Source organism: Fukomys damarensis, unplaced genomic scaffold (assembly GCF_012274545.1).
Source record: "Fukomys damarensis isolate Sample0158 unplaced genomic scaffold, DMR_v1.0_HiC HiC_scaffold_2, whole genome shotgun sequence".
Lineage (NCBI taxonomy): Eukaryota > Metazoa > Chordata > Mammalia > Rodentia > Bathyergidae > Fukomys > Fukomys damarensis.
Genome location: NW_022900914.1, coordinates 39,762,262 through 39,773,081, shown reverse-complemented (window position 1 = coordinate 39,773,081; position 10,820 = coordinate 39,762,262).

Genomic DNA, 10,820 nt, shown 5'->3' with positions numbered 1-10,820 from the left:
AAAAAAAAAAAAAAAAAAAACAGGGCTGGAGATTTAGCTCAGAGGTGCTGCCAGCTGCCTCACAAGCACAAGGTCCTGAGTTTGATCCCCAATATAAAAAAAAAAACCCACAGGGAAATTTCTTTAATGAACATAAATACAAAAATTCCTTAACATGATATGGTAAAGAGAACACAAGAAATCATCAAAAAGATCATACATCATGACCAAGAAGTCTTCATCACAGGGATGTAGGATGGTTTAACACATGCAAATAAATAAATGGAATGTATCATTAAGAAGCAAGGATAAAAGTCACATGGTCATACCAATAGATTCAGGAAAAGCCCTTATAAAATCCAACATCCATTCATAACAAAAATTCTGAATAAATAGGTATAGAAGTATCTTATCTTAACTTGATAAAAGCTATTTATGATAAACCTGCTACCAAGATTATCTTAAATGGTGAAAAGCTGAAAGCTTTCGCTCTAAAATCAGGAACAAAGCAAGGAAGTCCATTATACCACTACTATTCAATATAGTACTCAAAATATATTAGCTAGAGCAACAAAACAAGAGAAAGAAATAAAAGAAATACACATAGAAAAGCATGACATTATCCTTTACATAGAAGACCCCCCAAATTCCACCAAAAGATTACTAAAATAACCATACTAGCAATGTAGCAGGATACAAAATCAGCACACAAAAGTCAATAATGTTCCTCTATGCCAATGATGAACTTATCAAGAAAGAAAACAAGAGGGCTAGGGATTTAGTTCAATGGTGCCACCACCTGCCTCACAAGCACAAGGTCCCAAGTTCAATCTCAGGTACAAAAAAAAAAAAAAAAAAAAAAAAAAAAAAAAAAAAAAAAAAAAAAAAAAAAAAAAAAAAAAGAAAAGAAAAAAAAGAAAGAAAGAAAGAACAAGAACAATATCATTTGCAATAGCATCAGGAAAAAAAAAATCAAATCCTGAAAAACCTAATCAAGGCAGAAAAAGACTTCTATAACAAAAACCACAGCATTATGAGAAAGGATATTGAGCCAGGCATGTTGGTGCATGCCTATAATCCTAGCACTTGATAGATTGAGAGGTTGAGGCAGGAGGATCACCACAAGTTCAAGGTCAACCTGAACTGCACAGTGAGTTTAAGGCCAGTCTGAACTACACAGCAAGCCCCTGTCTCAAAACACACATACACACACACACACATACACACACACACACACACCAATATGGTACTGGCACAAAAAGAGACACGCAAATAAATGCAACTGAACAGAGGTAAAGAAACAGCCCAGACACATTAAGCCATCTGATCTTTGACAAAGGGGTCAAAAACCTACACAGGAGGGGCTGGAGTTCCTTCAGTGGTTCCAGCACCTGCCTCAAAAGCACAAGGACCCAAGTTCGATCCCTGGTAACAAAATACAAACTAACTAAAACAAAACAAAACAAAAAAAACAAAAACAAAAAACCCTATGCAGGAGAAAAGATAGACTCTTTAACAAATGATACTAACAAAACTAGTTATATACATGCAGAAGATTGAATCTAGATCCATATGTATCACCATGCACCAAAGTAAAATCAAAATAGATCAAAGACACATATTAAAACAGAAACAATCTGCTAGAAGATAAAGTGGTAAGAAAAAATTTTAAACACATAAAGCACATACAGACATATACAGACATACACGAAGGGAAGGATTTCCTAAACACAATCCCAATTGCAAAAAAACAAAAACACAAAAAATTGACAACAAGAATCAACAAATGGGATTATACCAAACTAAAAAGTTTCTGACAACCTACAGAATGGGAAAATTTTTATGCCAACTACTCCTCCAACAGAGATCTAATATTTAGAATTTACAAAGAATTCAAAAAATTCAGACCCCTCCCAAGTAAAAGACCTAATCCAAAAGTGGGCAATCAAAAAGAACAGGCATCTCAAAAGTAGTACAAATGGCCTATAAATACATGAAAAAATGGTTAATATTTCTGGCCACCAGAGAAATGCAAATTAAAACAAACACCGAGATGCCATCTTATTCCAGAAAGAATAGCTATCATTCAAAAACAATATTGTATCAAATGCTACTGTGGTTGTATGGAAAAGGCACCCTTTTACATTGCTGATGTGACTATAAACTGGTACAGCCACTGTGGAAATCAGCATGCAGTTTCCTCATAAAACAAAAACTAGAAATTCCTTTCAACCCAGCTAGTCCCCTTCTTGATATCTTCCCAAAAGAGTTGAAGATATTATACCACAGCCATACATGCATACCCATGTGTATAGCAGCACTACGTATAATCACTAAAGCTTGGAAGTGTTCTATATCCATCAACAAATGAATGGATAAAGCAAATGTGTACTACTCTACCATCAAGAAGGATAGATCTGAGTCATTTGTAGGAAAATGAAAGCTAAGTGAAACAAATCATATACACAATCTTAAATATCATGTAATTTCTCTTATATGAGAAACACAGAGCATAAATTATTTTCAAAACAAAATAAAAGATAGACAATAGGAAACAGAGTAATAGATCTTTTGTAAATGAGAAGTGGACCAAGAGATAGGGGGTATGAAGAAGAATTAAGACGTATACTTGCCCTTAAGATGAATTTGTAAATTATGTACAGCAGACTTGTACTAATAGAAAAAATTTAATGGCTACTATAAAAAAAATAATGGTAATAGTGATGTGGCAAAAAAGTAAAATATAAAGTGCTGGCAGGAATGTAAATTAGTACAGTGACTATGTAAAACATTATGAAGAGTCCTCAGAAAACTAAAAATAGAACTACCACAGGTTCTAGCTATTCTACTTCAGAGAATTCAAAGAAAACAAAGTTAACATATAAAAGAGATACAATGGTACCTTGGTACTTGCTATTAATTGTTTCTGGGAGGCATGACAAATTCCAAAAACAAGTACCAAACAAATTATTTTGGCTGGTAAGAATAGCAGGTCATGAGGTAGTTGAAACCAACAAGTTCTAGCTTGCATATTGAGTACCAAACAAGCAAATAGTACAGGGAGAAAATTTTCATGTCAAAATGCACTGAGTACCAAATTTGATGAGTTTCAAGGCAGTCAAGCACCAAGTATAATTGTAGCTACATATCCATGTTCACAATAGCCAAGATATTAAATCAGCCTAGATGCCTGTAAACACATTTGATAAATAAAATATACTACATAAACACAGTAGAGTATTATTTAGCCATAAAGAAGAACAAAGCTATGTCATTTGCAGGAAAACGGATAGAACTGGAGGTCATTATATTAGGCCAAAAAAGAGCTGGAAGTAGAAGAGAAACTATTAAGAAACAAGAAAATGGAAGGAGGAGGAAGACAGGAGAAAGAAAAGTTAGAAGGGACAGTGGAAATGTTCAAAGTGCACAATATATGCATGTATGGAAGTGCCACAGCGAAACCCATTAATTTGTGCAACTAATATGCATTAATAATTAAAACCAAAACTTTTCAAGATTTCTTTTACCCATAGGTAATTTAGAACTATGTCATTTAACTTACAAATATTTGAGGACTTTCCAGGTACCTTTTTAACACTGCTTTCTGGCTTAAATCCATATGGTCAGAAAACAGATTGTATGACCTCAAGTTTTTTAAATGTTAATGTTTGTTTTATGACCCATAATATGGTTTATCTTGGTTAGGGTAGAGCCAACTACGGCCTTTGCACCAAATCCAACCCCTGCTAATTTTCGTGTGATCTACAAGCAAGAAAATATTTTTTTTATATTTTAAATGTCTGAAAATAGTGAAAAAAGAATATTTCATGATGTGAGAAGTACATGAAATTCAAATTTCAGAATCCAACATAATCTTTTATTGGCATATAGATATACTCATTTATGAACTGTCAAAGTTTGCTTTGGCACTACAATGGAAGAGTTGAGTAGTTGTGAAAATGACCATACACCTTACTGTACCTAAAATGTTTATTATCTGGACATTTACAGAAAATATTTGTTGACTTTTGATTTTGATGTATGCTCCATGAGCACTTTAAGAGAATATAACCATGCTTCATTGAGTGGTATGTTCTCTAAATCCAACTAGATCCAGCTAGGTGATAGTATAGATACTGATTTTCTTTCTTCTTTTATCACTTTGTGAGGAATGTTGCAAGTCACTACATATAGCTGAATTTTCCCTTTCAGTTTTAATAGCTTTTGCTTCATGTATTTTGAGTTTCTGTTGGTAGGTGCACAGATATTTAAATTTGTTAGTATTGTTGATGAATAGAACCCTTTATTGTTATGGAATGTCCCTGGTAATTTTCCTTGCTCTAAAGTCTATTTTTTCTAATTGTTTTCAGTACTGGGAGTTGAACGAAGGGTTGCTCTACAACTTCCCACCCTTTATTCTAAGGCTCTTGCTAAATTGTCCAGGCTCGTCTTGAACTTGCCGTCCTACTGTTTCAGCTTTCCAAGGAGCTGGGATTAGAGGCATGCACCATTGTGTCTAGCTAATTTTTCTGGTATACATTTAGTGACACCAAACATGTTTTTATTAGTATTTTCATCAAATAGCTTTTTTCATCTTTTTCTTTTAACCTACTTGTGCCATTATATTTAAAGTTTCTTCTAGACAAATATAGAAGAACATATTTAGCATTAATTGTGAAAGTTGCTTGGGCCGGAGATTTAGCTCAGTGGTTCCGCTGTCTACTTCCCAAGCATAAGTACCCAAGTTCAATCCCCAGTAACAACAAAAAAAAAAATCTGAAAGTTGCTAACTTTTAATGATTTTATTTATACCACTTACATTTAATCTAAGAATTGGAATGTTTAAATTTAAAACTACCATTTTATCAACTACATATATGAAAAAGTGTTCCACATCACTTGTCATTCGAGAGATGCAGATGAAAACAACACTGAGATTCCACCTCACCCCACGAAGAATGGCCGCTATCAAGAAATCAACCAATGACAAATATTGGTAGGGTTGTGGGGAGAAAGGAACCCTTCTCCATTGGTGGTGGGAGTGCAGACTGGTGCAACCACTATGGAAATCAATATGGAGATACCTCAAGGAGCTGGGACTAGAGATTCCATTTGGCCCAGCCATCCCTCCGCTGGGTATCTTTCCAAAAGAATTAAAAGAATCATATCACAGTGATATATGTGCACCTATGTTTATAACGGCACAGTTTGTAATAGCTAAAACTTGGAAACAGCCCATTTGCCCATCAGTCAGAGACTGGATAAAGAAGATACAATTTTTTCTATAAAATGGAGTACTATTCAGCCGTAAAAAATGACAAACTGGAGTCATTCATAGGAAAATTGATGCATAATTCAGTCATACAAAAGTGAAATAAATAAGTCACACATGTGTAAACACCGAATAGTTTCTCTGGTGTGAAAAACTATAATTGTAAATAAGATCCTAATGGTATAACTGACAATGTGAAATAGGAAGAAAGGGGCTAAAGGTGTAGGGGAAGTGGGAAGGGTAGGGAAAAGGAAATAAGGGAAAAGAAAAATATATGAGAAAATGGAAATAAAGTGTTTATAAATGGGGAGGGGAGGAGGGGGTGAAGGGAGGGCAGGGACAAGGGGAAAAAATGAGAACCAAGACCTGTCATGTAAAGGTACAAGATCCGAATAATGAATGTAGCTGTACTGTATACCTAAAATGTACCAATAAACTCAATAAAAAGAAAAAATATGAGAAATTGAAAAAATGCAAATAAAGTATTTGTAAATAGGGAAGGGAGGAGGGGGTGAAGGGAGGGCAGGGACAAGGGGAAAAAATGAGAACCAAGACCTGTCATGTAAAGGTACAAGTTCCCAATGATGAATGTAACTGTACTTTATACCAACCTAAAATGTACCAATAAACTCAATGAGGAAAAAATTAAAATAAAACTACCATTTTATTATTTTCTGTTTGTTCCTTCTATTTTCATTCCTGTGTCCCATTTCCCACCTTTTTAATTGAGTATCTTATAGTATTTCATTTAACTTGATCAACTTTGTTAATATTATACATCAATACATCTTTGTTTTTTGTTAATATTGTTGTTGTTATTTTGTGTGGTACTGGGTACTGAACCTAGGACCTTCATACTGAGCTTTATCATCAGCCTTCTTTCTTTTGTAAGACAGCATCTTGCTAAGGCTGTAAAGTACTCAGACTGGGCTTGAATTTGTAATCCTCCTGCCTGAGCCTCCCAGAGTACTGGGATTACAGGTGTATACCACTGTGTTTAGCTATCCATATTTTTTCCATTAAGTTTATTGGTACATTTAAAACAATTTATCATTGGGATCTTGTACCTTTACATGATATATCTTGGTTCTTCTTTTCTCCCCATATCCCTTCCCTCCCTTCACCCCCTTCACCTTTTCCTATTTTCAAGGACTTTGTTGCCATTTTTTCATATTGTTTCTTTTCCCTTATTTCCTTTCTCCTGATCTTCCCACTTTCCCTTTAGCCATTTTCTTCCTATTTCACCCTCTCAATTATACCATTTGAACCTTATTTACACTTTTAGTTTTTCACACCAGAAAAACTATTCAGTATTTATCCAGAGGTGTACTATTTATTTCACTTAAGAGTATAGCCTCAATGTGCATCCATTTAGCTACAAATGTTTCTAGTTTCTCACTCTTTGTGGCTAATACTCCATTTTATAGAAAAACCATATCTTCCTTATCCAGCCTCCAGTTGATGGGTATTTGGATTTTTCCCATGTTTTAGCTATTATAAACTGTGCCGCTATAAACACGGGTGCGCACATATCACTGTGGTACCTCATTCCTTGACAAAGGAGCCAACCATCCTCACTGGAGGAAAGATAGCCTCTTTAATAAATGGTGTTGGAAAACCTGGCTTTCAACTTGCCAAAGATAAAAATTAGATCCCTATCTCTCACCATGCACTAAACTAAAATCCAAGTGAATTAAAGACCTAAATATCAAAACAGAAACACTAAAGTTACTGGAAAGTAAATTAGGTAGAACTCTCAAAGATATCTCTGTATTTTTTAATGGTTGCTCTAAGGATCAAAATAAAACACTTTTCAGTCTTCTTAGAGGTATATTTTAACTCAAGTGGAATATAAAAATATTAGATCATAGTAATCGTTTTACCTCTCCCTGTAAGTTGTAGTTATCATATTAAATCTATATACATTAGAAGCCAGGTGTGGTGGTGCACTCCAGTAATTCTAGGACTCAAATGGCTGAGGGAGGAGGATCATGAGTCTGAGGACAGCCTAGACTACATAGTGAGACCCTGTCTCAAAAAAAAAAAAAAATGAGATAGTGTTTTGTAATTCAACTGTCAGGCATACACTAAACAACTCAAAAAAGAAACTGCATCATATTTACCTATTTGCCATTCTAGTTAAACACACAAATGAGCAGACTGGTGCCACTGAAAATGTCTGTTTACATATCTGTTTGTTTCTCAGTTCTACCCAATAATTCTTCTTCATCAGTTCCCTCACATTCTTCACTGCTTTCTTCAAATCTCACATTCTGCTATTTTCCCCTTATTCTCAACAAATTACCTTGTCTTCGAATTCATAGTCAATAAAAGACATTAGCCAAGAATTCTTTAATTCTTGCTGTCATAAACTGACCTGGATCTATTCATTTAAAGAGGAGGAATAAAGGGTTAACCATCCAAATAGCAGCCTGAGTACCTTACTATAAGAGACAACACAGCCTCACTGGAATTAACTGTTTTAGAAAGACCATTTTATGCAACAACTTCATAAGCAGGCAAATGTAGACTAGTCCCTAAACCCCCCAAAGTTGACAACATTTGAGGGGAAAAAAAACATAAAATATTCCTTGTCAGCACCAACATATCTTATCAAATATTTTAGCAAACTATATCTGTGTATTAGAGTGTATCCTGCTACTGTTACACCATCAGTCCTTATCCAGTTGACTAACAGGTACTTCAAATTGACAGTAATCATCTGAAGAAAATTTAAAATTAAACCATGCATTGCATGGTGCTATTTACTAGAAACAATTTTTTAACCTAAATTTGAAACCTTTAATATGTCTCATAGGAAGCTGTCTGGTTCAGAAAACAGCAGAAGAAACTGATTAAAGAACAAAATATAGAAAAATAAAAGACATGCTGCAACATAAAAAGCAGAAAAAATAACTTTAAAATATAACAAGACATTCTGACTTTTAATTTGTTCAACAATATTATTGAGCACCAATTATTTGCCAGATACTCTGCTGTGAAACTGAGGATACAACGATAAGACAAATAAGAGTATTGATCTTGGGGAATTTACATGCTAGGCAATATTAAATATGTAAAAAGATGATATATAATAATAAATACTATTTAAAAACAGAGTGATATGATAGACTGGGGCTGGAAAGACCATTAATACCACTAGAAAGGGAAAGCCCCACTGAAATACAGAAGACCAAATGGATAAAAGGGAACCAGCCATGCAAGAATAGGATAGAGGAAATAGAACATTCTAAGCAAAGGGAAAAGTAAAGTCCTAAGAGAAAAACAACCTTGATCTTTCAAGAATACATAATAAAAAAATGACATTTCTGTGGCTAGAATATAAGAATGGAGGAAATAAACTGTAGGAGATGACTTCAGAAAGATAAAGAAGGGGCCAGAGATTTAGCTCAGTGTTTCCACCACTTGCCAATTCCCAGTACAAGAAAACACACACACACACATACACACACACACACACACACACCACCACCACCACCACCACCACCAACAACAACAACAACAACAACAACAAAACAAAACAAAAAGATGTGGAAGACTCAAGATCAAGTATAGGCCACTATCTCAATTCTTCATGAGTCTGAATAAATAATGCTACCTAATTCTAAGTAATGGGAAAACAATGAATTTATAAATATATACATATGTAAGTTAAAATGTTTAGCTATGTTCTCTGCATGTAGTAAATCTTTTATTATATAAGTAAAGAAGTATGCAATTTTTTTAAATAAGAGAGTACTGTCTTAACCTGAATAAAATACTGAACAAATGTTTGAAACGTTTAGAGTTTCCTTTCAATTTTGATATAGTTATTATGGAACAATAATCCCTTCTAACCTCTGGAACACATCTCTGCCCATTAGAGCTTCTGATAGCTCATGCTGCTATATTGTATAAGTGAAAGGTACTTCCTCTGGGTATACAATCTCTGTGCCAAGACACAAGCTTAGCAGACAAAGCACAAGATTTCAGTCCTTCCTCACTCACTCAGCCCAGCATACTTAGGCACGACCATTAAAATGGCCTTACCAACCACCTCCTTAAAATCTTATTCCATTGACTAGCAACCCCTTTCTCCTTAATTTCCACTACTCTTCTTGGGTAAAGGCCACACACATCAGAAAATGTGCAAAGACAAGCTTTTTCCTTCAAGAAATGCTGAGCATTACTGTACATCTATCATTCTGTACTGCCAAAAAAGTCTGAGCTTTGAATGTTTTTAAAAATCAAAATAGTCATAACATATCAAAAGCTCTTATCTCTTTATTAGAAACCACATATATCTATCTGAATAGTTTTTAAACCTTGCATACACCTAGTTATTTGTAACCCACACCCCACTTGCTATGAGTGTGAGATATATCACAGTTTGAGAATGAATTTTTGGATCATCTATACAATTCCAACTACCATATATCTGAATCTTGGCATTACAGCTAATTATGCTGCCAAAAATAATGATGCAAAAACTGGCAGAGATACTGATTTGTCTGTCAAGAAAAATTTTTTAAGATAATATATTTTAAAAATTCCTAGTCAGCACTTAAAACTTTGAAATGTTTTTAAGCAGAATAGGTACCTTAAACTGAATGTGGTGGCAGGTGCCTGTAGGTCCAACTATTTAAGAAGTTGAGGAAGGAGGATCCCTTGATTCCAGAGATTCAAGACCAATGTGGGTAACGTACAGACTTCATCCCTTAAAAAAATACAGACATGATCAACTTTTCATTAAAACTTTATAACTGGCAAAATAAGAAAGTTACTAAGACTGAATTTAATAGCTAATGAAATTAAAGTTCATATGTAAGCTTCTCATATGTATCTTCTCTTATTTATAGCATTTTAATTTTAAATCACATATTAATAATGCACATTGTGACAGTTGCACAGTTGTTTACCTCTGTTGTTTATCCCAGAGCTTTAAAAATTTTACATATTATAGGGCCTGTAAACAATTTTCAGCAAATTAAGCACTTTAACTTTAGTCATGCTTTCAAACTGCCTGAAGTAATCTTGTAGCACAGAGAGAATTTAGGCTTCATAAATAAGCCATAGTCTTTCAGATAAAAATCACAGCTTATTTGGTGTGAACAAAGAATTTTACATAGCTCTTCTTTAGCCATTTGTACAATAAATCTGGCCATTCTCATGCATCACTGATTTGGTCATCTCATATTCCACACACAAGTAAAGTAGGGAACCCTCAATTAAAAAGTGATATTTTCTTATTAAAATGATAGTAAAAGTAGTTCAACTTTAGAAAAATTAATATTACCATTAATCCCATTACCCTAAAAATAGCTTTTTCCTAAGTATCCAATTACTTTATATAAAGACCATCTATATGACAAGCAGATATCTTAAGGGGAAGCTTTTTAAAAACAGATACATACAGATAAGAAAATACATATTTTATACCATAAATAATATATAAAACTATATAACCAAAATGTCAAATTCAAATTAAATGTAAATCAGAAAATTAGTTCAGCCTGATAAATCCCAGCATACTGTGAGATGGACAAAGTAGGAAGACTGCAAATTCAAG